Raw genomic sequence first — 14226 nt, forward strand, 5'->3', positions numbered from 1 at the left:
GGCCGCATGCATTCCAGGCGAGCACGCTACTGCTTGAACCACATTCCAACCCCATGTAAATAGACTTTAAGAATAGAATCACCAGAATAGTTTAATATAGAGGAATTCCATAGGCTCACCCACCCACCTTTATTTTATCTTATTTTCATTCTCTTTCTCTTTCTTTCCTTGTTTTTTTTTTCTTCTTTTTTCTTCCTCCCTACTTCTCACATTCAACCTCCAAAGTTTACTCTTTATACATAGGGTAATTTTATGAATACAGATAAGGAATTTGAATTTATACAGTCTTCCATAAATTACCCCTGTCTATTCATTACAGTTCTCCTCCAATGTGCTAAGATAGACTAATCTCATACCCTCATTCCTTTTTCCCTTAACATAGCGTCCTACCCCTGACCATCAGTTCTCTATATGCCACCAGAAATGGTATGCCTTTTATGAAACTAATGACTATATTCTAAATAATAATTGAAGTGAACATCTGTAGACATAGAATCTAAATATAAATGTATTTATAATGGTTAGGCTTAGGCTTTGGGTTAGGGTTAGATTTAGAGTTAGGGCAAGGGTTAGGACTAGGGTTAGTGTTAGGGTTAGCGTTATGGTAAGTGATAGGGTTAGAACTAGTGATACGCTAGTGCGAGAGTTAGAGTTGGTCCTAGGGCTAGGGCTAGGATTATATTTAGGGATAGGGCTAAATTAGGGCTAGGGTTAGTGTTCAGTTTAGACCTCTGGTTAGGGTTACAGTTAGGGTTACATGAAGGGTAAGCGAGTGAGTAATAGCTAAGTTGAGGGCTAGGGTGAGGGTATTAGGGTTATGACTAGGGTTAGGGTTAGGGTTATGATTAAGGCTAGGCTTAGGGCTAGAATGAAGGCTAGTGTTTGTGTTAGGGTTAGGGCTAGTATTAGGGCTAGGGATAATGCCAGATCTAGGGTTACAGTTAGGGATAGATTTAGTGTTAGTTTTATGGCTTGGTCCAGGGTAAGAGTTAGGTTTAGCGTAAGGGTTAGGTTTAGAGCTAGGTTTATTATTAGGGTCAGGTTCAAGGTTAGGGTTTGGTTTAGGTTACAGGTAAGGTTTAGGGCTTGAATTAGCATTAGGTTTAGGGTTAGGGTAAATGACAGGTTTAGGTTTAGGGTTTAAATGTGGTTTATTGTAATAGATAGGATTAAGATTAGGCCTAATGTTTAGCATAAGTGTTAGGATTATCATTAGGGTTAATGATAGCGTTAGCCCTAAGATTAGGGCTAGGGATATGTATAGGATTAGGGCTTTTGTTTGAGTTAGGGTTAGGGTTAAGTTTAGGGTTAAAGCTGGATTTAGGACTCGGATTAAGGCTAGGTTTTGGGTTAGGTTAGGGCTAGGGTTAAGGCTACGGGTAATGTAAGAAGTAGGGTTATGATTAGCGCTAGTTATACGGTTAGGGTTAGGGCTAGGTCTATTGTTAGGGTTAGGTTTATGCTTATGACAATATTTAGAGCTATATTTAGTGTTAGGGTAATAGTCAGTGTCCACATTACTTTTCAGGTTAGATTTAGGACTGGAATTAGAGGTTGCTGTAGGGCTAGGTGTAACATTAGGGTTTGGTTTAGGTTAAGGGTTAGAATTAGGGCTATGATTCAGTTTTGTTTTAGGGCTGGGGTAGGTTAGGGCTAGTTTTAGAATTAGTGTTAGTGTTAGGGCTAGTGTTAGTGTGAAGGTTATGCTTAGGTTTAGGGTTAGATTTAGAGTTCAGTTTAGATCTAGGGTTTGAGCTAGGGTGAAGGATAGGTCTAGGGTTAGGACTAAGTTTAGGGCTAGGTTTACGGTGATGGTAATTGATTGTGTTACAACTTGGTATAGGCCTAGGGTGAGAGTTAGAGTTAGTCTTAGGGCAAGGGTTAGTGTTAGGGTTCGGCCCAGGGTTAAGGCTAGGTTTAATGTTAGGTTTAGGCTTAGGGTTAGGTTTATGGTAAGGGTTGGGATTACAGCTAGTTTTATGGCTAGGGTGAGGGTTATAATTGGGGTAAGGGTTAGGCTTATGATTAAGGTGAAGTTTATGTCTAGGATTCGGGCTAAGGTTTGTGTTAGGGTTAGGAGTAGGATTAGAGCTAGGGCAAAAGTCAGGTCTAGGGTTACAGTTAGGGATAGTTTAGGGTTAGCTTTATAGCTAGGTCTATTTTAAAGGTTAGGTTTATGGTTAGGGTCAAGTTTAGAGCTAGGGGTATTATTAGGGTTAGAGTCAGGTTTAGGGTTTTTGTAGGTTAAGGTTTAGGTTTAGGGCTCGAATTAGAATTATTGTTAAGGATAGGGTAATGATAGTTTTAGGTTTAAGGTTCAGGTTAGGTGTACCATAATGGATTGGGCTAGGGTTAGAGATAGGATTAGGGTTTGGCCTAGGGTTAGCATAAGGTTTAGGGGTATCATTAGAGGAATGGATAGGTCAAAGCTAGGATTAGGGATATGGTTATGCTAAGGATTATGTTGAGGCTTAGGCTTAGGCTTCCGGTTAGGGCTATGGTTATGATTAGGGTTAAAGCTAGGGTAGGCCTTGGATTAGGGCTAGGTTTTGCAATAGGTTAGGGCTACAGCTAATGTAAGAACTTGTTATGATTCAGGCTAGTATAGGGTTAATGTTAGGGCTAGGTATAGTTTTAGGGTTAGGTTTAGGGTTGGGGTGGTGTTTAGAGCTAGGGTTACTGTTAGTGTCAGTGTCCGTGTTCTGGTTAGTCTTTTTTTTTTTTAAACTTCCAGTTTTTATTTTTTAAACATTATTTAACAAGAAAAATATTCAACCAAATTTTAAAAAATTAGGATGGATTAATTTACAATAAAATAATCAACTTAAAGTAGCCCTTTTATTTAGGGCCAAAGAGACCAACAGTTCCCATTTAAACAGCAGAATTGCACAACTGATATTGTTACCTATATTTGATGGCACAGAAATAAAATGTCACACAAATTTCATTGGTACCCACCCTACACTCCAGAGTGGAGTTCAAATACTTGCTTGTCAGGTCAATACTCAGACTTAAAAATCAGTAATATTTTGACATATATCTACAACTAATCTGATGAGAACACTTTAAAAATAATTCTTATAGAAAAAAGAACCTTAAAATAATTTCATGGCACATTAGACTGCTTAAAGAAACAGCAAAGATGAAAAAAAAATATAAGAAATTTTAGTCCCTTCTTTACAGAAACTACCCAAATAAAAATATTTTCCCTAATTAGTTATCCTTGCTTCTTATAATTTATTAGCAGAGATGAATTATAAGAAGTAGAATGCACCAGTTTGGGGTTCTTGGTTGTAGCTGCCAGCTTAAGAGTGCATGACTGCAAATATAAAGCAAAATATGATTATGATCACGAATTCTAAATTGGGAAAAACTCAAAATCTCTTAAAGTTTTCCTTTATCCTTGCTTTCAAGTCATGAAAAAATTCACAGCAGTTTAAAGGATGATGAAAGACTAAACAGGGGGCCCACCAAAAGAGAGAGAGAGAGAGAGAGAGAGAGAGAGAGAGAGAGAGAGAGAGAGAGATTAATTTTATCTATTACATTCCTAAAGAATAACTAAGTGGACTGTATTACCAAGTTAACATTCTATAGTAAGCAGTAAGCTCCTGGAGCAGATATAGCATTTAACAGATTCATTTACAGATTAGGTATGGTAGCTTTAGGCAGAACATCTTATTTTCACACTCTCCAATGTGCAATCTTTAAAAACAAAACAAAACCATAATGGAATATGTAATTTATGACAGCTGGCCAGGCACTTAAATTGGGGAAAGTGACCTTGAGAATTTGAGGTAAAACAATTATTTTCAGCAATTACATATTCTAAAAACTGTTTTATACTATACTAACTGAACTTTTCAGCTTTTAACTCTTAAGCATATCATTCTGTTGCGCCAAAATTCACACCGAAGTGCAACTTCTTAAGAAGCTATTAAAGAACATTTTCAAGTCTGAATTTTGGCCCCATTTCTGTACTTCTGTGCTTACAACATATCTAATAAAACTATAGATACATACATACAAGGGCTAAGGCCACTACAGCCCAAAAGGAGTAACTATTTTTCTCCCTAATTTGACATTAAATTTAAAAAACTCTTTAGGTTCACATTGCTATCACATACACACACACATAAGAGTTCAAGTGAGGTGGTAAGTCTCAATCTAGCCTCAGGAAAATGACAGAGCAAAAGGGGCAGACACAAAGCAGCACAGAGTTTCATTTGTAGGTGACAACCCTACTGTGCATGCTCCTAGCATTAGCACTAAGGAGCACAACTCTTGAATTTATTATAATCTGGGCATAGTATATGTTTCTTCTACTGTTCTTGAACTCATTTCCGGGTAATGTGGAGTTTGCTTAATAAATGAAAATTCATATTAGAAAACAAAAACCTCAGTAAATGTTCAGACATTAGAACATTAAGTGTTCATTCTGGAATTAGGCCTTTATCAAAAGTTATCCAAATCTACTTTTCCTTAGAATTCCTGGGGCTGGCTATGTAGCTCATGGTTAGCATATGTAAGGCCCTGGGTTTGATCCCCATGCCACCAAAAAAGAAAGGAAAATTACCCAAGGCATTACCTATAAATGGAAATAGCATTCCTCCACATACTCCTAATAATTAATTATATTTCTATTCTTTCCTCAGCAATCTCAACCCAAAGGCTATTTTATGTTTTGAACAAATTCATCAGTGTTTTTTGTCTACTATGCAGACTAATTTATCACCATCTATTTAAAACCCCTCAGAGACTATTATAAATTAAAAACAATTTTTCGAGGCACCCTCATTCTCAAAAAATGAGAAAAAAATATTGGCTTAGTTTCCAAGTTGAAGAGGGGGGAGGTTGAAACATAAAAACTTCTAAGCTGAATCTCCTTAGAATACCAAACTTTTCTAGTCATGGTAGAGGATTCATGCTTATTAACCTCTTCTTTTCTTGCAGGGTTAACAGCAGGCATCCAACAGAACTACTGGCTGGAGTTACTGGTGCAGGGAGCAAATGTGGAATTTTTCTCTGCATGATGCTACCTGGCTTGTTCAAGTTTAGAAACTGTGACCCCGGTCCATTAGCACCATGCTTTACTCAACTGAAATAATTAATCAAGCCCCTATTGCTGTGGGGTGAGGGGCAGAGAGTAGAGTGAGAAGGGGATTGAGGGCAGTTACATACATCACTAAGAGACTATGATATGCAGTGAAAATGTAATCTATTAACATACTATATTTGAGGTTTGAAAATCACTGATTATAGCTATAAAATAACATCACACCAAATTGTTATAATATTTGAATAACTGCAAATGTAGAGCTTTCTGGTATGACCCAAATATGAATATAAATGGAAGTTCATTGAACATGATATTATCAATAAGCTAAAAGAAACAAATTACATACGTTTATAGGTAGTAACCTACCAAAAAAGTGGAGACAAGATAAAAATTAAGTAAAATTATCCATAATTGCTTCCAGTTTCATTTTTCCCCAGGGAAAGCTCCAAAATAGGCTTCTGGAAAACCATCTTCACATACATAAACAATGGCATCTGCTATTGTATATCTTTTCCTTAAAGGTAGATGGGTCATAGATATTCATTTTCAGGTATAATGGTTTTTGACACATCTATTCCAGTGAAGTATTATAAAGAAAGTCTACAAATCACTTCTAGGAAAAAGGCACTTTGTTGTGAAAGGTGGATTTAATTTCATGAAAGTTGAGAAGACTAGGATCAACTTGAAAGTTAGCATTCGCTTTAGTATTTATGAATACAGTGCAGATGCCCGTTTATAGACTATAGTTGATAACATTACAAATAAACCAATCTGCAACATTAATTATATTCTTGGCAAAACATTAATTCATGACATTTCTCCAAAAGCTAAAATAGGTCCAAGTTCAACAGTAAAAAGAAATAAGAAAAAAAAAATCACCAGCAGTTGCTACTTTAGCGCTCAAGGAACTGTTTTCAACAGAATTTCATGTCTAGTTTGGTTCTCTGTTTCAGAGCATGAATTGGCTTTTGATGAAAAACATGGGTGGTGGAGGTGTGTTTGTTTCTAAGGGGAGAACACAGGGTGGAAAACTATTAGGGAATAAAAAGAGATGCATTTCTCTGGTCAGACAACCAAGTGAGGAGGTAGTTATTCTGAGAAATTCTCAAGCAGAGACTGTTGTGTTCATCTACTGAGAGCTGGGGAAGTAGCAGGAGCTTCTCTGAGATGAAGAGAGCAACAGGGATACTTCTCCTCCAGGGAGTCAGGACCAGGGTATCAGTGCAGCTTGAAAGTGGCTCTTTTTTTGATGACAGAACTTTGTAAATAACTTGTTACATCACCACACATGGCAACCCCATACAACCTTGAGTTCCATCATCACTGCTGTTGAGTTTTTTCATTCGGTACTGGCATATTTCTCTTACGAGTGTGTAAAAAGCATCTTCAACACCCTGTCTGGTCTTGGCTGAGGTTTCAATGAACGGAATTCCATAACTCTTGGCCAATTCATGGGCTTGTTTTGTGTCAACTGTTCTTGTTGGCAAATCACACTTGTTTCCTACCAGCACCATAGGTACATCGTCTGAGTCTTTTACTCGCTTAATCTGCTCCCTGTAGAGGTTAATATCTGCAAATATTTGCTATTATTGATGGCAAATACACAGAGGAAGCCTTCGCCTGTCCTCATGTATTGGTCTCTCATGGCACTGTACTCCTCTTGTCCAGCTGTATCCAGTATGTCCAATAGACAGGTTTCACCATCTATTACCATCTGTTTTCGGTAAGAATCCTCTATGGTGGGATCATATTCATCCACAAAATGGTTCTGTATTAGCTGAATTGTCAGTGCGCTTTTCCCAACACCACCTGCTCCAACCACCACCAGTTTGTACTCGGTCATTTCACACCAGCAAGAACCTCAAGCTCCGCTGCCCCCGCTTCAGACGGATTTAGGACGTCCACCGGGAAAAATGCTAGAGACCCCGGAACCGCCATGAACAGCCCCCACCAGGGAGCGCTGGTTAGTCTTATGGTTAGAATAAAAGGCAGAATTAGGTCTAGGGGAAGAGTTAGTGTTTGGCTTAGGCTAAGGGTTATTTTAAGGGTTATGTCTAGGTTTTTCATTAGGTCTAGGGTTTGAGTTATGGCTAGATTTAGGATTAGGTTTAGGTCTAGGGCTAGTGTTAAGGTTAGTTTTAGGTATAAATTTACCAGACAGGCTACTGTTAGGGTTCAGTTTAGGGTTAGGTTCAGGTTTAGGCCTATGATTAGTGTTAAGGTCAGATTAAGAGTCAGGGTTATGGTTAGGGTTTGGGTTATTGTTAGAGCTAGAATGAGTGCTAGGGTTAGGACTAGTAATAGGGTTAGGGTTTGTGTTAGGTTAAGAATTAGAGTTAGCTTTAGCGTTAGGGTTTGGCGTAGGGTAAGGGATAGAGTTAGAGCTAGGGTTAGGGTTTGGATTAGGGCAAGGGTTAGGGTTAAATCTAGGTTTAAGGATCGGATTAGGGCTATTTTTGTGTTAGGTTTAGGGTTAGGCAACTGCTAATATAAGAACTAGGGTTACAATTAAGGTGAATTTTCGGTTTATGGTTAGGGCTTAATCCTCTAGTGTTAGGATTAGGTTTAAGGTTAGGGTGATATTTAGAGCGAATGTTAGTGTTAGTTTAACAGTGAGGGTCAGAGTTAGTTTTAGAGTTAGGGTTAGGACTCTGAATAAGTCTAGGGTTACTTTAATGGTTTGGCTTAAGGTTTGGGTGGTGTTTAGAGCTAGGGTGAGTGTTAGGATATGAGTCAGGGTCAGGGTTAGTATTAAGGTTAAGGTAAAGACTCAAATTAGGGGTAGAATTAGATCTAGGTGTAGTATTAGGATTTGGTTTAAGTTAAGGTTTAGTGTTAGGGCTATTACTCGATTTTGTTTTACTGCTAAGGTTAGGCATATAACTAGTTTCATATTAGTGTTATGGTTAGTGCTAGTGTTAATATTAGGCTTAGGCTTAGGGTTAGTGTTAGAGTTAGAGTTAGAATTCGATCTAGGGTTAGGACTAAGAATAAAGATTAGGCAAGTGTTATGGCTAGGTTCATGGCTATGTTTAGGACTAGGGTTAGGGTTAAGTTAAGGGATGTGGTTAGAACTAGGGATAGGGTTAGTGTGAGAGTTAAAGTTAGTCTTAGGGCGATGGTTAGTGTTAGAATTAGGGATAGGGTTAAATTAGGGCTAGGATTAGGGCTGGGTTAGTGTTCAGCTTAGGTCTAGTGTTAGGGTTAGGGTTAGGATTAATTTTAGCATAAGGGATGATGTTATAGCTAAGTTTAGTGGGAGGTGAGGGTTAGAGTTAGGTTAGGGCTATGGTTAAGTTAAGGGTTATGATTAGGGCTAGGATTAAGGCAAGGGTTTGTTTTAGGTTCAGGGCTAGGATTAGGGCTAGGGCTAATATCAGGTGTTGGGTTATGGTTAAAGATAATGTTAGTTTTAGGTTTATGGCTACATGTAGTGTAAGGATTTGTTTTAGGATTAGGGTCAGGGTTAGAGCTAGGACTATTTGTACAGTTAGGGTCTGGGTTAGTGTTTGGGATAGGTTAAGTTTTAAATTTCGGGCTTAAATTAGCATTAGGGTTAGTGTTAGGTTAATATAGGGTGAGGTGTAGAGTCTAGGTTTGGATTATTGTAATGGATAGGGTTAGGATTAGGAATAGTGTTAGGTTCATGACTAGGTTTAGCATTAGAGTTAGGGTTCTGTTTATGGCAATGGATAGCATTAGAGCTAGGGTTAGGGCTAGGGTTATATTTATGAGTAGGGCTAGGTTTAGGGTTAGGATTAGGTTTAAAACTTGAGTTATGGCTCAGATTAAGTCTAGATTTTGTGTTAAGTTAGTGCTAGAGTTAGGATTATGGCTAATGTAAGTACCAGGGTTATGTTTAGGGCTAAATTTAGGGTTAGGGTTAGGACTGTCTAGTGTTGGGTTTAGGTTTATGGTTAGGATTATGTTTAGAACTAGGGTTAGTGTTATGGTCAGAGTCAGGGTCAGGGTTAGTTTTAGGGTTAGGATTAAAACTCAAATTAGGGCTAGGGTTAGGGTTAGCATTTGGTTTAGGTTAAGGGTTAGGGTTAGGGCTATGTTTCAGTTTGTTTTAGGTCTAGGGCTAGGTTTAGGAATTAGGACTAGGTTTAGGTCTAGGGATAGAGTTAGTGTTTGGGTTAGGTTCAGGGTTATTGTTTGGATAAGGCTAGGTTTGGGTTAGGTCTAGTGCTAGAGTTAAGTCTAGATTTAGTATTACGTTTAGGTCTAGGGCTAGTGTTAGGGTTTGGTCTATGGTTAGGGTCAGGTTTGGACCTCGGGTTAGTGATAGGATCAGAATAGGGTCAAGGTTAGTATTAGGGTTTGGGATAGAGTTATAGCTAGAGTGATGGCTTGGTTTAGGACTATTAATAGGGTTAAGATTTTGGTTAGCCTAAAGATTAGGGATAGGTCTAGGGTTACCATTAGTGTTAGTGTTTGGCTTAGGGTAAGTGATAGCTTTAGAGCTAGGGTTAGGGCTAGGGTTAGGATTAGGGTTAGGGTTAAATCTAGGTTTTGGTCTCAGATTAGGGATAGTTTTTGTGTTAGGGCTAAGTAGACAGCTAATGTAAAAACTAGGGTTACAATTAGGGTTATTTTTAGGGTAAGGGTTAGGGGTAGGTGTAAGTGTAAGTGTAATATTTAGAGCTAGGGTGATTGTTACTATCTAAGTAAGAATCAGAGTTTGTTTTAGGGTTAGGGTTAGGACTCAAATAAAGGCTAGGGTTACTGTTACGGTTCAGTTTAAGATGAGGGTTGTGTTTAGAGGTAGGGTGACTGTTAGGATATGAGTTAGGGTCAGGGATAGTTTTAAGGTTAGGGTTATGACATAAATTAAGGCTCGGGTTACTGTTAGGGTTTTGTTTAAGTTTAGCATGGTGTCTAGAGCTAGGGTGACTGTTAGGATATGAGTCAGGGTCAGGGTAAGTTTTAAGGTCAGGGTTAGGACTCCAATTAGGCCTAGGGTTAGGTCTAGATGTAGTGTCAGGGTTTGGTTTAAGTTAAGGTTTAAGGTTAGGGTTATTGCTCAATTTGGTTTTAGTCCTAGGTTTAGGGTTAGCACTAGTTTTATGATTAGCATTAGGGTTAGGACTAGTGTTAGTGTTAGGCTATGCTTAAGGTTAGGGTTAGATTTGAAGTTAGCATTAGATCTAGGGTTCAGGCTAGGTCTAAGGATAGGGCAAGTGTTAGGGCTAGGGTTAGGATTATAGTTATGGATAGGTGTAGAAATAGTGATAGGGCTAGAATGAGAGTTAGAGTTAGTTATAAAGCTAGGGTTATGGTTAGTTTTAGGAATAGGGCTAAATTAGGGATAGGATTAGGGCTAGATTTAGTGTTGAGCATAGGCCTAACATTAGGACTAGAGTTATGGTTATCTTTAGGGTAAGGGATGGCATTATAGCTAGGTTTAGAGATAGGGTTAGGGTTAGAATTAGAGTTAGGGATAGGGATAGGGTTAATGATATGATTCAGGCTAGGTTTAGGGCTAGAATGAGTGCTAGGGTTTGTTGTAGGTTTAGTTCTAGAATTAGGGCTAGGACTAATGTCATGTCTAGTGTTACAGTTAGGGGTAGACTTAGGGTTAGGTTTGTGTCTAGGTCTAGTGTAAGTGTAAGGCTTAGGGTAAGAGTCAGGTTTAGATCTAGGTACAATTTTAGGGTCAGGATCAGGGTTAGGGTTTGGTTTAGTTCAATGTTTAAGGATAGGGCTCAAATAAGCATTATGGTTAGGGTTAGAGTAATGGATAGGGTTAAGTTAGGGTTCAGGGTAGGTTTAGGGGAATGGAGAAGTTTTAGGTTAGCAAAACGGTTAGGGTGAGGCCTAGGGTTAGCATTAGGATTAGGGTTGTCACAAGGCTAATGTCTACGGTTAGAGCTAGGTTTAGGGCTAAGGTTATTGTTAAGATTAGGTCTAGAGTTAGGCTTAGGGTTTGGGTTATGGCTAGTAACCGCAGCTTAGGGTAGGGTTAGGGTTAGGGTTAGGGTAAAGGTTAGGGTTAGTCCTAGGTTGAGGGTTAGGTTTAGTGTTAGGTATAGGGTTAGGATTATGGTTATGGTCACAGTTATGTTTAGGGTTAGGACTAGGGTTTTCATTAGGTTTAGGGTTAGGATTAGGGTAATATATTGGGTCAGATGTAAGGTTACCTTTGGTGTTAAGGTTAGATTTAGGGTTAAGTTTAGTTTTAGGGCTAGGTTTACTGTTGTGTTTAGGGTAAGGATTAGGGTTTGAGTTAGGGTTAGGGTTACAGCAAGGGTTAGGTTTAGGGTTAGGTCTAGGTTTAGGTTTATGGTTTGTATTAGAGTTTTGATTAGGGTTAGGGCTAGGGTTATCATTAGGGTTATGGTAAAGTCAAGGTAATATCTAGGGTTAGAGCTAGGGTTAGGGCTAGGGTTAACATTAGGATTAGGGCTAGGGTTAGGGTTATGGTTAGGGATAGACCTAGGGTTATGTTTAGGCTAAGGGTTAGGCTTTGAGCTAGGGTTAGGACTAAGGTGAGGTTTAGTTTTAGATTTACGGCTAGGGTTAGGGTGAGGATTATGTTTAGGGTAGGTTTAGTCCTTGGATTCAGGTTAGGTTTGGTGTTAGGTTTAGGGCCTAGGGTTAGTGCTATGGTTAATGTCAGATCTAGGGTTCTAATTAGGGCTAGTTTAGGGTTAGGGCTATGGCTAGGTCTAGTATTAAATTTAGATTTTGGTTTAGGGTCAGGTTTAGAGCTAGGTTTAGTGTTAGTTTCAGGGTCAGTGTTCAAGTAAGTGTTAGGGTTAGGGTAAAACCCAGAATTAGGACGAGGGTTAGGTATAGGGGTAAGTGTAGTGTTTGTTTTAGGTTAGTGGTTATTGTTAGGACTAGGACTAAGTTTTTGTTTAGGTCTAGGGCTAGAGTTATCCTTATATTTAGGATTAGGTTTACGTCTAGAACTAGTGTTAGGGTTAGGTTTAGGTATAAGGTTACTGATAAGGCTAGTTTCAGGTTTTGGTATAGGGTTAGGGTCAGGTTTAGACTTATAATTAGAGTTAGGGTCAGAATAAGGGTGAAGTTTAGAGTTAGGATTTGGGTTAGGGTTAGAGCCAGAATGAGGGCTAGGGTTAGGACTAGTAATAGGGTTTGTGTTTGGTTTAGGCTAAGTATTAGGATTAGGACTAGGTTTAGAATTATTCATAGGTTTTGGCTTAGTGCAAGGGATGGGGTTAGAGCTAGGGTTAGGACTACATTTAGGGTTAGGTTTAGGTTTAGGGTAGGGTTAAATCTAGTTAGGACTCAGATTAGGGCTATTTTTTGTGTTAGGGTTAGAGCTATTTCCAATATAAGAAATAGGGTTACGATTAGGGTTAGTTTTAGGGTTCTGGTTTGGGCTCTGTATTGTGTTAGTATTAGCCTTAGGGTTAGGGTGATATATAGAGCTAGGGTTAGTGTTTTGATAAAAGTTGGGTCAGGGTTAATTTTAGGCCTAGTACTTGAATTAGAGTTAGGGTTATTACTAGTTATAATGGTAGGGTTTGATATATATATATATATATATATATATATATATATATATATATATATATATATATATGTATATATATATTAGGGTTAGAGCAAAGGCTCAGTTTTTTTTTTTAGGGATAGAGCTAGGGTTATGGCTAGTTTTAGGATTAGAAATAGTGTTAGGGCTAGTGGTGGGGTGAGGTTTAGGCTTAAGTTTAGGGTTATGGTTAGATCTAGGGTTAGGGCTATGGGTAGGGTTGGGGCTAAGGTTTGGGCTAGTGTGAGGGTTTCAGTAATGGATAGGGTTAGAAATAGAAATAGGGCTAGGGTTGAGAGTTAGAGGTATTCTTAGGGCTAGGGTTAGGGTTAGGGCCAAATTAGGGCTAGGATTAGCACTAGGATAAGTGTTAGGGTTAGGCCCATGGTTAGGGCTAGGATTAGGGTTAGATTTAGGGGCAAGGATGGGGTTATATAGCTTGGTTCAGGGCTAGGAAAAGGGTTAAAATTAGGGATAGGGCTAGTTTGAGGGTTCTGGTTAGAATTAAGGATAGGTTTAAGTATAGGATGAGGGCTAGGGATTGTGTTAGGGTTAGGGCTAAGGTTAGGGATAGGGCTAATATCAGGTCTAGGGTTAAATTAGGGATAGTTTTAGGGGTTATTTTATGGCTAGGTCTAATATAATGGCTACATTTAGGGTAGGAGTCAGGTTTAGAGCTAGGTATTTTATTAGGATCAGAGTCCGGGTTAGGGTTGGTTTGAGTTAAGGTTTATGGTACGGGCTTGAATTAGCGTTAGGGTTAGGGTTCGGGTTAGAATAATGGATAGGGTTAGGTTTAGGGTTCAGTTTAGGTTTAGAGTAATGTATAGGGTTAAATTTAGGCATAGGGTTAAGTTTAGGCCTAATGTTAACATTTGGTTAGGCTTATGTTTAGGGTAATGAATAGGGTTATTGCTAGTGTTAGTGATTGGGTTAAGGTTAGGATTAGGGCTAGAATTAGGGTTAGGCTTAGGGTTGGTGTTAGGGTTAGGGTTTGAGCTAGGTTTAGGGCTAATGTGAGGTTTAGGGTTAGAGTCATGACTATGGTTAGGGTTAGGGTTAGGGTTAGGGCGAGGGTTAGCATTATGGTTAGGGTTATGTTTAAAGTAATAGATAAAGATAGATCTAGGATTTGGGCTATGGTTACAGTTAGGATTTGGGCTAGGATTAGGGTTAGGGTTAGGGCTAGGGTTAGGCATAGGGTAAGAGTTGGAGTTTGAGCTAGGGTAAGGTCTATGGCAAGTATTAAGGTAGGGTTTGGTTAGGTTAATGTTAGGTTTATGCTTTGGGCTAGGTTTAGGGCTATGTTTTAATGTGAGGTTTATGGCTAGCATTAGGGCTATGGGTAATGTAAGTGCTAGGGTTATGGTTATGGCTAGTTTGAGGGTTAGGGTTATGGATAAATCCTGTGTTAGCATTAGGTTTCGGGTTAAGATAAGATTTAGAGCTAGGGTTTATGTTAGAGTAGGGGTCAGTATTCAGGTTAGTACTGGATTTAGCATTAGGGCCAGAATTAGAACTAGGTTTAGGTCTAGGGGTAGGGTTAGTCTTTGTGTTAGGTTAATGGTTATTGTTAGGGCTAGGGCTAGGTTTTTGTTCAAGGCTATGGCTAGAGTAATGGCTATATTTAGGATTAAGTTTATGTCTAGTGCTAGTGTTACACTTA

The 14226-nt window shown here is 38.7% G+C and overlaps 1 pseudogene across 1 annotated transcript; it reads right to left on the reverse strand.

Moving 5' to 3' along the window:
• Nucleotides 1–5778: 5778 nt before the first annotated feature.
• Nucleotides 5779–7010, reverse strand: LOC308640709 (GTPase NRas-like; annotated as a pseudogene). The gene has a single exon. The product of its transcript is annotated as a GTPase NRas-like (transcript).
• Nucleotides 7011–14226: the final 7216 nt, after the last annotated feature.

This window comes from Spermophilus citellus, assembly GCF_964194105.1.
Source record: "Spermophilus citellus genome assembly, contig: SCAFFOLD_61, whole genome shotgun sequence".
NCBI lineage: Eukaryota > Metazoa > Chordata > Mammalia > Rodentia > Sciuridae > Spermophilus > Spermophilus citellus.